The sequence below is a fragment of the Ixodes scapularis genome, unplaced genomic scaffold (genome assembly GCF_016920785.2).
Source record: "Ixodes scapularis isolate PalLabHiFi unplaced genomic scaffold, ASM1692078v2 PGA_scaffold2__306_contigs__length_199485367, whole genome shotgun sequence".
NCBI classification, from domain to species: Eukaryota; Metazoa; Arthropoda; class Arachnida; order Ixodida; family Ixodidae; genus Ixodes; species Ixodes scapularis.
This window is the reverse complement of record NW_024609857.1, coordinates 177,732,113-177,748,476: the sequence shown is the minus strand read 5'-3', so window position 1 is coordinate 177,748,476 and position 16,364 is coordinate 177,732,113.

The following is a 16,364-nucleotide window of genomic DNA, read 5'->3' as shown; positions in this document are numbered from 1 at the left end:
GAACAGACGAATCTTTACAGCGTCTCAGAAACCCACAATAATGTGAACACGACAGCTGACGAAATAAGGAAGCTTGTTGGCATCCATATTCTGATGGGTGTCATTGCTTTGCCTCGCGTCAGGCTCTACTGGGACCCCATCATGAAAGTTCGGCAGTTTGATACTTTAGACCCATGTTACGGATAAAAAAAACAGGACGCGGGATGGCCAAAAAAACGCGTTTTTCGTTTAAGGCTCGTCAAATTACGAGGCGCTGGAGAAATGGAGCCTTCTGCGTTAAGTCCTTATTTCGAACTCTTTTTGTTCGCCTTCCGCCCATTCAAATGCATGCGGGAAGGGCCTTAGAACGCACCTGGTATTGCTGCGCCGCAGCGTTCTTCCGTAACATGAAGTTCGTCTGCTTTCCTCTCCGTCACCATGGCAACGAACGCCGAATGAATAGAAGCACGCACGGTACCGCCGCGTGAAGCCAGCAACAGCTGACGCCATTTTACGAACGCCGTCTGCTAGCCAAAGCCGAACGCGGTGTGTCAGATCAGATGATGATGATGATGATGATGGTTTGCGGCTGTTCCCTTTTGAATCGGGCGGTCCCGTAGAGTTTGGAACCTAGCCAGTGGGAATTCGGTTATCCCCGTTGGTGAACTAGCATCCACCAGTTCTCTAATCTTCGCTTCGTGGCTTCCACCTGATCAGCCGTCTCCGCCGTTGCGCCGCTAGCGGAGACGACGAAGCTGATACACGCCGACAGCGATCGAGCAAGCAACCGCGGGACGACTGCAACGGCGGCATTTATTCGGATCAAAGGCCGCCTTCGCCGGTGCGCCGCTAGCAAAGAAGACGAAGCTGAGCCTGAGGCACGCCGACGGCGAATGGACGAGCAACAGTACCACGGGACGACTGCAACTGCGGCATTTATTCGGATCAAAGGCGCGAAATAAGCAAGGACAATTTTTATTTGAATCATAACACCCGATATCCAAGTTGGGGACTACATACCTTTGCTGGGTCTTTCCTGTGAACTTTTTACAGAGACACGGGGTGTCGCATTCAAAACACAGCTCCGTTTGCAAAATATGGGGGCCCTGAAAAGGACCGTTTAGACCGCTACCAGAACCTATAACTGACGTAACGAGCATTTGACGAGCGGTTGGCGCATAAGTCGTCTTTATGCATGAAGGCGGGTGACGGGCTCAGCGCAGCGGATCACTCGAAATCACCGGGGCCGTCAGAATCCTCGCCCTGTCTGCGTCGGGGCTCTAGATTTTGGCGGCCGCGGCGACGAACGACTGGAATCTATCAGTGTTTCCGCGCGCCTTGTCTCTCCTCCAAAACATGAACTTTGCAAGGTGACCAGTGAAATGGTGGCTCTCCCGCCGTCCAGATGGAAGAGAGTTTTTGACGTGGGCCCAGGTGCAATCCACCGTATTGGTGTGCGCACCAGTGTTCACGTCGACAGAGTGCAGCTTGTGGTTGACGGTGAGGTGCGTGAAGCGAGTGTCATCTGCAAGCTTGTGATAGCCAGCCCAACAATCAGTGATTATTCTTGTTCCAGGGCGGACCCACGCGGCTATTAGCCCTTGCAGGGTTTTAGCGTCACGGGTCTCCCCGGGAACAAAAAAAGCAGCACCCGCTGCAACGCGCCACACCGTCTAAAACCGACTGGCCAGGCCTTAATTACCCGCGATGGTACTTGTGCCGACCGAACATACTCTCGTCTAGTTCTACAGTCACGCCTTCGTTACCAATGATGTCTGAATGCTTAGAGGCGGCATTTACCACAACCTCCCGACAAAGGCTCGCCCAATCAGTTATTGTCTTACTTGCGATATCAGCCTCCCGCTGAATGACGGCGCACGGTAGGTTCCATCCGGAGGATGATTTTCATGAGTTGGAGAAGCGTCAGGTGCGATCCTTCGAAAACGGAACCGCTCCGTACCGAGACCTCGCCCCGGCACTGAACTTTGACCGGTTTCCTCTTGGGCACCTCACAAGTCATCCACACACCGCACCCCCCCCCCCCCCCCCCCCCCCGTGTAGCCATCCGCAGATCTAGCGCGGACTTGCAGCTTGTCATCGCAGCTTCGCACTCTGGACACGCACGAAAACCCAGGAGCCAGGAGCAGGCCAACGCGCTGAAGCGAATTGCTTCAAGAGGGTCTTTCATGCCGCCATGAAGACGGCAAAAGTTGAACGCCAAGCACTGCGATGTTCGCCTCTGGAAGAATAAGGCGCCGAGGGGAAACTGCGCGCTTCTTTGCATTTATTATTTTTATTTCATCCGCCATTTTATACCTCGTGACACAATTCTAACAAACTCATTGGTTGATCGGTCGGATCACACCATCGCGTGACAAAACAAACGCCTAACGTATGTCCAAGGGCGGCATCGTCACAGAGAAGGGAGCAGTCGAACACAACAACAAAATGAAGTAACAGAACAAAAAGAAAAAAAAAATAAGAAGGGAGCCGTTCGAGTTTCGGACGGCGTCTTCTTTGATGAGAGGAGCTGCTCTGGTCAGAGCGGACAGAGCAGCCGTGCTGCTCTGGCTGGTCGGAATGTTCCTTTTTTATTCTTTTTTTTTCACTCTACAGGGTGGCACGACCCTTATTCGAAGCTGATTTGTTAAATTAATAACAAGCAACGCGTTGGAACGGAGGAGGTAGAGAGTCTTGGCGTCAGAATTTGACGTGGTAGAAAAGAAAAGAAAATAACGAATGCACAATACATACCGTATGCCAAGACCGTTATACTCCGCACTTGGCGAGGCCTTATGACGCCGCCGACGACCGTTAGGCTATTTATTTTGTTTCTTCAGATTTTTTATCGTGACGACTACTCCACTGTGCCTCGGAGTCTCCAGCGGATATCCGGCAGTTTTTAATAATTATTATTATTGTCGTTTGAAGGGCACTCTTTCTATGCTGCTTCGTTCTTGCTTCAGCTATTGGTCGACACTTAAAGCCAATCGTGTATAAAATGTATGCTATTTAGCGCGTTCTTCGTTGAGCCTGCACTGCACACTAGTGACATGGAGTATAGGTGAAAAAATTATGTTTCATCTACGTGCCGTCTCGCTTGTGCCAACGAGTAGCGTCGTTATCTTTGTTGGTGTCGACGCTGGAGATATTGACGTCTACATGCTACTAGTCAACAATATCCACTGGAAATCATTCCAGTTCGTAAACATATAAACAGTTCATAATTATCATTCCTAGTTCTTAATAGCAATTTGTCGTCATTTCAAGTCAATCTAATGAAGACTGGAGAGAGAGAGAGATGGAAATTACTTTATTTAGGGTCAAATAAAGACCGTAGAGGTGCTCCTCCGCTAAGTGGACCAGAGCTACCTGATCGACGTGAGCCACCGAGGCCAGCCAAACACGGCAGTATGGAGGATGGGGGTTGGGCTAGTGGGGAGATCATATGGCTGTGGGGAAGCTGACAGAAGATGCTAAATTTTCGCGTAAAGGCAGGGGCGATTGGGGCAGGATCGAGTTATCTGATCGGAAACGACAAAGGAAAAGTCCAGCGGAAGTAGTGAGTGTGTTAAGCTGGATGGCTCTCACTGTGTGTGTTTATGAGGTAGTAACCTGGGGATGTGGTGTAGGCAGTGTCTGCGTTGAGTGTCGAAGTAGTGTTATTTCAAGGTATTCTAAAATGTGTCTCGTCCGTCATGATTGGGAAAGGCCATGGGACCACCGGCGCCTGGATAAGAGTGTCGCAGGCAAGTTGATGAGCCTACTCATTACCGGCCATCCCTGTGCGGCCTGGCGCCTTTACCACTAAGACCGGGGCTGGGGAAAGTTGCGAAAAGGCGGAAGAGAGGTCGTCCCGCAAATCCTCGGGAAGGCGGCACGCGCGCATCGCCCGAATCGCTTCTATGGAATCAGTGCATATGCGTGCTTATAGCGAATAAAAGCCACCTGAAGTCATTTATATCCATAAGCACCGAAATAGCACAGAATTGTCGGCTATAATCACGAATAGCCATTCGTAGCCATTTGAAACCAATCTGGCAAAAAAAAAAATTATGATTCAAGTAGCCAAAAATAGCCACATAAAGCCATTCCAGTTTGTACACAAAAATGGATGCTAATAGCCACATAAAGCCATTCCAGTTTGTAGACAAAGAAATAGCTTCTAATTATAAATATCAGTAACTTATAGCCATTTGTAGCCAATTCAAACCAACCAGGTAAAGAAAAGATGCCTATAGCCAATATTATCCAGTTGAAGTTATTTAACGCTCCAATTGCATAAATTGTAAATAATAGTTGCTAATAGCCATGTATAGTCATTTCAAGCCGCTCTAATAAAAATAGATTCTTATAGGCAATACTGGCCATTTAAAGTCATTTTCATCCATAAACACCGAAATAGCACATATGTGTCAATCATATTCACGAATAGCCATTCGTAGCCATTTCAAGCCAGTCTGCTAAAATATAGATGTCAATAGCCAAATAGAGCATTTATGTTTGTAGACACAGAAATAGCTAATAATTAGCAATACTAGTCACTTCTAGAACAGTGGCCTAGGTTGTAGTGGGCTCACGGGACGGCTCGGCCTGACGCGTTTGATGTCGACGCGGCGGTGGCGCTGTAAGCGTTTCCTCCTGAAACTTTCCAGCGCGCATTGGCCAGACCAAGTCGTTTAAGCGGCTCTTACCAATCGCGGGCTATGGGCGGGAGAAGTTTCAGGAGGAATCTACTGCTGCGACTCCGGCGTTTTCAACATCGGCCGCTTCAGCGGAATACACAGGGGAGATAGGGCTGTGATCCCACTACCCAACCTCTAGAGCACTGCACTTATAGCAATCGGTAGCCTTTTGAAGCCAACAGGTCAGAAATAGATGCTTATAGTCAATAACAGAAAAGTCAATCGAAGTCAGTCAAGAATATATGCTGAGTATAGCAATAGCCAGTTGAAGACAATCAAATCTATACACACTCCAATTGCATAAATTAACAATAATAGTCACTGCTAGCTATGTATAGCCATCTGAAGCTGATTTCGCCAAGGACCGTCTGTAGCCCATTGCAGCCACTTGAATCAATTCATATTAAAACAATGAATATCATGTTAATAATAGTCACTAACCTTCATTATGAAGCGATTTAAGGCGATATTGTTAAGATATGCTAATTGCCAACAATAGCCACTTGAAGCCGTTTTCATTCACAAGTACGGAAATAGCAGAGCATTGCGATTAATAAGCACTATTAGCCATTTTTTGCCAATTCGAGCCAACCAGGTCGGGAGTGGATGCCTGCAGGCAATAATTGTCAATTCAAGTCAATCAGGTCAATAATAGACGCATATAGCCAATAATAGCCAGATGACGTCGATCAAATCTGTGAACACACCAATCGCATAAAATCAGAGCTAGCAGTAATGCAATTACTGTAATGAAATTACAGTAATGTAATTACTTGTTCCAGTAATTAGTAATGTAATTCATTACTTTTTGTAGCAGGTAATCTAGTAATGTAATGAATTACTCCAGCGACGGTAATTGTAATTAAATTACCTAATTACTTTTTCGCACCAGGCATATTTTTTGTGTCCACAATACACAAGAGGGCTTTTCTTTTTATTTTACTTTTTCTTTTTCCTCTACACCTTTCCAAAAAAACGCTCTTTGGCCGCCGCTATGTTGCTGATGCTAATGCGGCTGGTGCGACTCTCGCGCCCGCTATCAGCTAGACATTTTTTGCCACTCTCTTGAACTGTGAAAACCCGCTCAGCGCGATTCTCTACCTATGTTTTGCGGTTTTGCATTCGACGTTTTCTGGCCCCTCTTGAAAGTTTCCGCGTACTTTTTCTGATGCATACTGCGTACCCTCTCTGTGTTATCTTCCACTGTGAGAAATAGGGCTGGTAAGTGCCTTCCATTCGAGCTTTTCTGCTCGACAATCTCGGGAAACGAAGGAGGGGAAGTAGGTCGAACTAAGGCCCCTGGTGGAACGGCCCTCGACGCGATTTTGCGAACAATGACAATTGTTCTCCCCTCTCCCAGAGATAATCCGCGTAGGGTCCTCAGTCATCTCCAAAAATAGTTGTCCGGGTTAGGGTGGGAAACGGATCAGTCGCGTGCGTTCCTCTGTCCATCGGTAAACATGCAACAGAGAGTTCTAGCTGTGTGCCATGAACTGTGTAAGTAATGTAAATAAAGTTATCTGTAAAAGGAAGTTATGAATAGCTCTTTTATATTTAAAAGTATACAAAAGTAATGCGAAAGTAATGTCATTACTTTTAAGAGTAATTTGTAATGGTAATTGATTACTTTCTGGCTGTGGTAATTTGTAATGTAATTTAATTACATTTCAGCAATTTTCAGCAAAGTAATTAGTAATGTAATTTAATTACAAAATATGAGTAATTTGGCCAGCTCTGCATAAAATGTCAATAATAGCGACTCAGAGTCACGAATTGCCATTTCAAGCCAGTCTGACCAAGAGCATATACCAATAGCTAATAAGATCCTTTTGAAGTTAATCCCTTCTCTGACGCATCAATGCCTCAGAAGTGGGAGTAATTGTTGGTAAAAGTTATTCACAGCCAAGTGAAACTGATCTAATCAAGAATAGTTCCCAAAAAATCAATATAAGCCACTTGAGCATAAGAACACGTTTAACATAATATAGTTAAATTTTAGCTGATAATAAGTTGAAGTTGCGCTAAAGATAAATAGTCAAATGACTAGAAATAATTACTGATAGCCTACACGAAGTCAACATTAGCCTTAGACAGAGTCTATATGCAAACAAGTTTATTGATTTGCATATGAACTTTCTGGAATACATCAATTAATGCAACAGTGCAATAACGAAGTGTATCTCAATTTCAATCGATAACTATGTATTTTTTGACAATTGTGTAAGGGATGAAAACAGTGGAGCACATGACTGATATCAATTTAATTTTTGGCACCCGACTGACCACTCCTCGCAAAGAGATGGCGCCACTTCTGAGTCTCCCGCCAACCCGATGTATTTTTGATTTAGTTTCTTGTATTAGTCTTAATTCGTCGTTTGGTTTCCGAAGCGAACGGACGTATCGATATGAGCTCTGCCTGAGCGGTAACAACGGCTACTGATAGCCGCAGATCTGTTGTCTCATCGAACGAGGGCTACAGGATCGCTCTGCCTCCCCTGCCCGCGGGTGTTCACGCCCTCTTTCTAGATGCGGACATAACAGCTCGGCCTTACCGCATCCAGGATTTTAAGAAAGGACTCGAAAAACCGGGATACTCGGCAAAATCACCGCATGTGGTTCGTACCAAACGAACCACGTGTGGATGGTGACCTTGAAGACGCCGTTGGCCAAGTAAAAGCTGGTCAGCGCCGCACCATTCGAAGTCGAGGGAAAGCGCTGCGTCGTCATCGACCCGGAGAAATTTGAGGTGAAGCTGAAGTTGCACTGGCTGCCTTCCACCTATCTGACGACGTTGTGAAAAAGAACCTGAAACCGTACGGAAAGGCGGTGGACATCGGCAGTGAAGCCTGGCGCGTCGAGGGTTTCGAGGGCGTGTCGACAACAATGGTCATGAGGCCGACCCTAAAGGAATGCGTCACGCTCGAGAAGCTACCGCAACAACTCCGGCTTCCAGGATGCACGGCCCTGGTGCTGGCCCAGGGTAGAGCCCCGCTCTGCCTCAGATGCCCTCGAACCGGCCACATCTGTAGAGAATGCCTTGTGCCACGCTTCGACAGCTGCCGGCGCTTCGGCCACCTACGCGACGACTGCAGGAAGACCTATGCAGATGTGACCAACGGCGGCACCCCAGACGACACCTCAGAGCTTATCATTGACCAGGATGAAGCTAAGGACGTGGCAGGAGGAAGAACGGAGGGCAGCCAGCCTCAGGGGCGGGCTGAGACCCCCGCAGACGACCCACCGACCGAGGTTTCGGCCACGGTAAAGCTTCCAGCAGGCGACACGGACGTCCCCAAACCAGTGGACTACGACGTTGCACGCGGTCCGGCCCTCCAGGGAGATGACTGTGAGCACGAATACGCCCGCCGCAAGCCGATCCTGGGTGCCAGTCAAGGGCAAGACGACTAGGAAGGCGGCGAGATGGGCGCGGTAAGCGGTTCTGCCTAGCGTCCCCTGGAACCAACACCAACCCAGGGCCCGGGTCAACCTGCAGGAGACGGTGCCACGCCGCCCCTCAGGGACCACCGGAGGGCCACGCGTCGAAGGTCCCGCAGTGAAGAAACTGTAACCGCTGAACCTGAGTCGTACTATTAGGTGGATTTCAAGTAAGAGTGTTGTATTTTCGTCATCATTTAACGATTTGACTTAAGCGGCTTTTTGTATCGTAGCGTCGCCGTCTGTCTGTAGTGGCACCGCAATGGCTCTTAGATTCGCCGCTTTAAACGTCCGAGGGTTGCCCTCGTCAAAAAAGCAATACCAGCTGCAACGACTAGTAGAAGACGAGCAGCCGGACTTTTTTGCGGTACAAGAAACCAAAATGCAGACAGACGATAACATCGAGAGAGCACTGAATCCTTATCTTAGGAGATACGAAACAGCTGTAAGTCATGCTGTGGGACAATCAGGGGGGTGTTTTCTCTTTTTAAAGAAGGCCGTGAATTGTGAAAGTTTGCAGGTAGTTATGGACGCGTGTGGTCGTTTTATTTCTTGTGATTTTGTGCTGTCAGGAGTGCAGTGGCGAGTGATCTGCGTCTATGCACCCAACAACGCGAGAGATATGGATTTTTTTTTCTTCAGTTTCGGCGTAATTACGTGGAATGTGACAATGTTGTTGTTTTGATGTCGGTCATTAATTGTATATGTGAAGAGAATAGAAGGATACGTCTGCGCTGACACCGTACAATGACAGCAGTGCAAGCATTTTAAAAGGAATTGCTGACAAGTGTGCGCTCGAGCATGTTTCCGTTTACGCTGAAGAGAGGGGGTCTGTTTTACTAATTTTCAAAATACTTCACACGCTTGACTAGCCCGCATCTACGTTTCAGCAGGCGCACTTAGACTAGCGCATAGGTATCGTGTGCTGCCCATTTTCTTTACTGATCATTGCCTCGGAAGTGTTAAAATTGTGAGGAAAGAAAGAAAAAAAAAAGCAATTTAACAGGAAGGTTTGGAAATTAAACAGGACGTCGCTTTTAAATGACGAACCTTTCGTCGGCACAGTTAGTGAACTCTCGCGGGCTATCACCGACAAAAGACCTTCTATGAGCATCTTTGGAAGTAGCTGCGATTGAAAGAGCAAGCAATATCAGATTTCAGGGTCGAACCCGTGAAAGACAGTTTAGACGAAACCTGGAGGCGCTCTGTCAAGTGCAGTGTGAACGACCCGGCTCCGAGGACATCCGAAATGTTCAACTAGAGCTGGAAAAAAGTGTACCTCACGAGATATAAAGGGGCGGTCGTCCGCGCTCGCGCGCAGAAGTTTTTGCTGGGGGAGATGCCTACGAAACGAACTCTGGCTGAGGAAGAGGAGTTCAACTTAACTAGAGAGATTAAGAAAAGAGAGTATAAAGGTAAAGTCAGTAAGGACAAAGATATATTCGAAGGAGCTTTTGTCGAGCAATTCGAACAACGTTTCGGGGAAGCACCGACCCGGGTAGAAGTCTCTAAATTTAATTATTTCTTGTCAGTTATTCCGAAGATTGACGAGAAAGTAAAAATTTGGCTCGAGGCGGGAGATCACCCTAGGAGAAATTCGGCGAGCCATAGGTCCGCTAGTGAGGCAGAAAACTCCCGGACCTGATGGGCTTTGTGCCGAATTTTATCAGACCTTTAAAGAAGCCATTAGCCCAGTACAGTAGAAGTGTATTTAACGAATCATATATAAAAAAAAACTGTTAACCACATTCATTTGCGGAAGCCCATACGGTCTTGATTCCGAAGTCGGAAGATAAAGTAGAAAGGTTTCAACGGTAACGGGGTACAAACCCATTACGTTATGTAATATAGATTATAAGATTCTTTGCGAAAATTATAACGCGCAGGCTTAAGAGTTTGTTGGAACGCTTATCGGGGATCATCAAACATGTGGGATAAAAGGAAGATCTATTCAAATTAATATTCATGTAGCGAGAAGTATTTTTGAAGCTGCGGGGGGGGGGGGGGGGGGGGGGGGGGGGGATAGAGTAGCGATGGTTCAATTACATTTGGAGAAAGCTTTTGACAAAGTCATGCACGATGTCGTAAAGAGTATTTTAACGTTTGTTAATGTAGGTGAACTGATTCAAAAGAGAGTGGAAATCGCGTACAAGGGTTGTACCACCAGACTTGCTATAAACAATAATGTCACGAAGAAAATTCCGGAGCTTTGGTCCGTCATACAGGGCTGTCCCCTTTCGCCTTTATTGTTTGCCCGAGATAGAGAGAGAAGACTTGCGGAAGAGGAAATACTAACATGGGAGTTACATTCAAGGGCCGAACGGTAATCGTTAATTGGGGGGATGACAGCTGATAGAAGAGAAAATTGTGAAAGAGGGGAGGGTTGTGTTTCGCCAAAGCCAACAAGGGGGCGCGAGGAGCCACGAAGCGCGGCTGAAGGAAGCGGCAGAACCGAGCAAGGAAAGAAACCTTTGTAGAATTCCGGCGAGCACGCGGTCGTTGAGGCGTCCGCACAAACACGGCGAACAGAGCACTCACACAGAGCACAATATCCAGGGTTGGGCGCGTCGAGAGGGCCCGGGCAAGGGGTGTCCGAGTTGTCCAAGTATCGTCACCAAGTGCACCAACGCCAAAGTGCAATGGGTCGGCCGGCAACTGTATGAAAGGATTGGGGCGGGGGAGGGGGGGAGGGGGGAGGGGAGGGGAAGGGGAGAGCGCTTTGCGAGCGCGCGATACGGAGCGCCGACGTTAGAGCGCGCGACACCGAGGGCGCTGCGACAGTAGCGAGCTTGACAGTAGAGAGTATGTCACGAGAGCGCACGACCAGTTGAGCGCGCGACACGAACACCGCAAAATGTGTGATGTACTCGCAGCTTCACAGACAGAACAAAATTGTGCGACTCATGGGATTGGAGCATTGGTGATTTTCAATTAATTAAAAATGCCTTAAAAAAAAGTACGTCTTTTTTTTTAAATTAATTGTTTCCTGACATCGGAGAGAAAAGGGGACAGAAAGTTCGGTGGGGCATAGAGGTACCGGGAATGTCTACGGTTGGGAGGGGCAGCAAATTGTAAGATTTCTTCACGATGGTGCGGTTGGCCTCTCGTGTATGCTATAAATAGTTTACTTTTTGCTACATTCGGTCCATTCTTGACAGGCATTTGGGCTCCGATATATTTGGTCGCTATTTAGACGCCCCTCGCATAAGTTTAAATGGTATTGTGATGTCCATGACCGTAATGAAGAAAGCTCACCGCTAAAAAAGTAGTAGTAAAAAACTTATCTAATTCGATAAGCTTTTGACTACTCCGATAAAATTGCGCCTAGCCTCCCAGGAGCCCTGCAATGACTTTTTGACTGGTTTTAATTTGTACCGAACCTGAGCGCACTGAACGTAGTGACTTAATCAAACTTTTCTTTTCTCAAATTTCGCTTTATTTTAAAAGTTATAGGCGAATTAGAATTACAAAAACAAGCAAAAAATAACCTCCTTCATGACGTAGTAGGTCCTGGCTTGAGTGGCCGTGAACTAGAGGAGGGGTAGTGAGCTCATCGAGCGTTCACGGTTGCCGCACTCCGGGTCAACGGCTCGAGAGGGCGCCACTAAAGCATATGTTGGATAGGCTCTAAGAGGCGGGCGGCCGGGGCGGCTCGCATTGCATTTGCTGCGCGATTAAAGACTATTTCGGCATAACAGTTCATTGGCCACAAACGACAGCAAACACGGGGTAAAGATCAGTTCAGAAAGGGAGCCACTTCGCGCTGCCATGCCGCGAAATGGCCAAATCGCCAGCAGGGCCCGCGCCGAAGGCCTTCGGAACGCTCGGAACCGGTCGGATCGTCGAGCCGGTATACGACCGCAGCGCAGCCGCGTACATCCGGGGCTTTTCTACGCTGGCCGTTCGTCGAAGCCTCATCCCACTAGTTCTTTCGAGCATGCGCCGTTTTTTCCGCCGCTTGGTGGCGGGTATGTCGACGGGTCTTTTCTTGTTTCCGTACTTTATAAAATGCATTTGTTTCTTTTCTGATCTAAAATACTGAACAAAAACTTCTTTTATAAATAATTAAAACGGTTCGCGCCACTTATATTTTGTATTTCGACTACGAAAAAGCTTTTAGCGGCTCTGACCAGTAGTAAGCCTAGGACCAAACACGTCAGATTATGCGCGCTTTTGGTACCGCGGGTCGCCCTCGTCGGTGGAGGTGCTTTCCGCGTCGTCCGGTTAAAATATGACGCACTGATATTTAGTTACTCTCTCCGTGCCCGCTGGCTTGCCCGGACCCCAAGAGACGTGGAAACCGCAAAAAAGGTAGTTGCTTAAATATGATTGCAGGGCCCTTATCCGATGCAGAGCTTTTAAGCCTTTTTACGGTTATAAGAAAACCTCCCCTGCAAATCCGTGAGATATAAGATCAAAGAACTAATGAAGCTAGGTCAGCTGCAATGTTTACTTCCGCGGAAATGAAAGCTACATCATAATATTGCTTTTTAATTACCGTTATTCATGCATCTGCATAAAACTAAACACAGAACTATCATAGTTCTGTGTTTAGGTGCGCAATGTCGAGCATGGCATGCTCGACGTTGCGCATCCGACATTCCTAACTGTTCCCATCGTCTTTAAAGTCCGTGTGTGTCCTAGCATCAGAAACCGGCATTTTAAGGGTTAAAAACGAGACGTTGCGAATATGGGACGCACACTTTCATGCGAAGCTGACGTCATGTGACTCAAATCGAAAAAAAAAGCATATTTACAATAATATTGTTATCAATTCTGGAATTATCTTTTAGATTTAGAATATCACCTTATTTAGTAATACCTGCGTCAATATGCATCACATATGTTGCATTTAGGTTAAGAAAAAAAAACCTTTTCTTTTGCCAGAAAAAAATATAAAAAAACAACTAAATATCAACATTAAGTCTGGTAACAATGTATTTTTCCCGAATCTTCAGAAAAGTTCGGCAGAAGTTTATCTCTGCAGAATTCCAAGATTCGGTGCCGAAGTTTAGGTTCTCCCCATTACTACACTCTAAATCTCTGTTGCGAATATATAGCGAATAAAAGCGCTCGTAGCGAATATATTCGCTACAACAGCGGTAAAAAGCCGGCTTCCACAGTCCTGCATTCGCTACAGACACAACAAAAGTAAGATACCAACAAAATGTCGAGCAACCTAACGTACAAAAAGAGGTTCGTAGCGAATGAATCCATCAAAAAAGATACAATCCTTTCGTAGCGAATATTTTTTCCCCACGCTGTTGCGGAAAGGATTTTTCAAGGTTAAGGGACCTTGTTGTTTTTGTTTTTTTTTACATTTTGCGTTTTGGTTAAAATAGATCGGTAGCGGATGAATCTGGGAGCGCACAGCAAAGCCCATGGCGAACCCTGACTTGTGCACGAAAATGAAGAAACAAAGTGAAATCTGCGGCCAACTGTTCTTTCTTTTTGCTTTTTGTTTCGTTTTTGTTTTTGAATCCTTGACCGCACCGTCGGGAGAAGGGGAGGGAGAAGGAGGGAGACGAAGAGTTGGCTGTAAAGAGAGAGCCTCAAGCCGACAGAAAAAACAAAACCACGCCACAACCCGACGCCGGTCCCGGGAGAACTTCAGCCAATGGGAAGTCATGAATTTTCAAAAGCGCGGGAGATGCACCAAGAGAGAGAAGCGATATTTAGACAAAAGGAGCTATAATGGAGGCAACAAGTCGTGACCTCCGCGGCGCTTTGCGCGGTAACTGTGCTAAGTGTCGGTGCGACCGCTAACGTTAGAACGATAGAGTTAGTTCAGCTTGCAACGGACATTCCACTCGGTGCTTGCATCGATTACTGGGACCGCCCGGTTTCGCACCGTGAATTGGGTAAGTTTTCACAGTTCATTTCTTTACCTCTGATTTTGCAAGTATGTTTGTAGAAATGAACTGTCTTCTCGCCAAGCGAAGGTGTGGCGGATATAAGTAAATAGTGTTCTGGAATCCGTTAGCGCCTGTGGAAATGAAGTGAACTAGTTGGACCTGTTTTGAAGCGGTGAGAAGTCATTCATCGCCAATTCGTTGACGTGTGACGTTTCTTCGTTAGATTGTTTTATCGTAAGGCTTTCCGCGTTCGTTTCTTCGACACTCCTCGCGACAGTTCGTTGCAATGTGTATTACGGTCGCATTTCGTGAACACATATCCTCCTGTGACGTTTTGTTGCAGGAGGATATGTGTTCACGTAACGAGCTTCCAGGAAACCATGCAGTGTCGACGAAAGGTGTGTACATAAAAAGTGTCTATGAAAAGTTGTCCACGAAACGCAGGTCGCACGAAACGAGTTCTGATGAAACTATAGGGGCCCGTTCTAAAGCGTTTCCGGAGGTCCGCACGGCCTGGAAAATTGAGAGTTCGTCGTCTTCATAACTGCGTGAACCCGTCGACTGGGTGACAGAGAGAGAGAGAGAGAGAGAGAGACGTCTTTATTGTGCCATTCTGGCTTAAAGGGGTGTTCGGTGTTTCGACGAGACCAAGGAAATGAATCCAGCTCGTTTGTCAGCATCGACAAGCATATGAGGCCTTAGAACACCCGTTTTGATCTCATCAGTCTGGTAAACCACATAGCTTAAAAAATATTATTGTAAATTATGAATCGACTCATCCATGACACGATCATTTTGCATTCGGTATAAGTGAGGGGAAATGTTTATTCAATATTGCAGCTAGAATGTCCAGAGGACAACGTCGTGGAACCTGGGCCGAAACTATTTTTTGGCACTGACCGAAAAGTCATCTGGTGTTCAAGTGACAAAAAGATCGTCCTCAAGACAACATCGATGGAGCGAGCACTGGTGCTCTGCCTGGGAGTTCATTATGCAAGAAACATAACCTACCCGGTGGCGTTTTCTCAGCTCCTGGCACTAATCCAAATAGTGGTGGCGGGCTACGTCAACTTTCGCCAAAGTTGGAGAAGGGTACCTCTGAAGGCCCTCTTAAAATCTTTGAAAGCCAGAAAGAGTGAAGAAGCTTGATAGACGTTACTATAAAATTTTTGAAACTAATCACATTTCCTTATAGGCATATAAAATTTCTGGAAGCTCACCAGGATTCACTGTGCCAAAATTTTAAGATCAAATAAATACGTTTCCCATTGTTTAACCTGTGCTTCACGTATCTTTTTGTTACGTTCTTTTGGCTGGTTTAGTTTAATGCCTTACTTTTCAGTACCCCTCTAATGCAAACAGGCTATCAACCAGGCACGTAGCCAGGATTTTGGTTCGGGGGGGGGGGGGGGGGGGGGGCAGGAGGAGGAGGAGGAGGGGGGGGGGGAGGGCCGCCCATGACGAAATGCTGTATGAGGGTGAGGGGGGAGAGGAGGTTCCAGCAAAATGAATGATTTTGGGGGGGGGGGGGGGGGGGCGGGCCCCATGGGCCTCCCCCCTGGCTACGTGCCTGCTATCAACAGTTACACAAAACACAAACACTGAAGATCCCTATGATCTACCTTGTATACAGGCTGTCTACCAACCTGGCAAACAGAAAACCTGTAATTTTCAGCGAATTTGGCGAGTTTGAAAAGTCGGGGAATATACACCTCGCAGTCCGGGAAATTGAGCTTTTCTTTCCCTGAGCGACCGAAAATCACGCGCGTGTGGTGTGGCATAATTGCATGAAACTCGGCTGGCGTGCCGACGCAAATCTGTGCAACTCCAATCGCATTCTCTTGAAACGCTCGCACTATAGCTTCTATCCTTGTGCTCGTACTAAGATGAGGTGCTCTCCTTGTGCTCGCGCTAAAGGATTTATTTTGGGTGAAATATCAAAGAATAGACTGACAAGGTAGTATGATATAGTGGTTGGCCAACGCTTTGTTGGCCGCCAGATATACCAGTGTTTTTCACATATAAACAGTGCTTAAGGGTCCAGATACATCCTCCCCCTGGAACCCAGCAGGGAATTATGATAGATTAGGGGAAACCTGAAAAAGTCGTAGAATTTGAAAGTGTCATATTGGTAGACATCCTAATGTAGTGCCTGGAGGAAGCTGATTAAGTACACTGCGCGAACACGCGATCGCTGTGTTTTTTTTGTGTGTTTTTTTTTTGTTTTGTCCCTTTTAAAGCCTAAGGGCTGTCTTCAAAACTAGTAGTTTGGTGGAAAATGGTTTTTGGGGCGCATTAACCTAAGCATTCATATTTTATACCCACAAACTTCCGTATAAAGTATTAGTTCTTTGTTGTTGTTTTTTACTTGCGAATAAATATGTAAAAAAAGCAATAGTGATTAAAATAT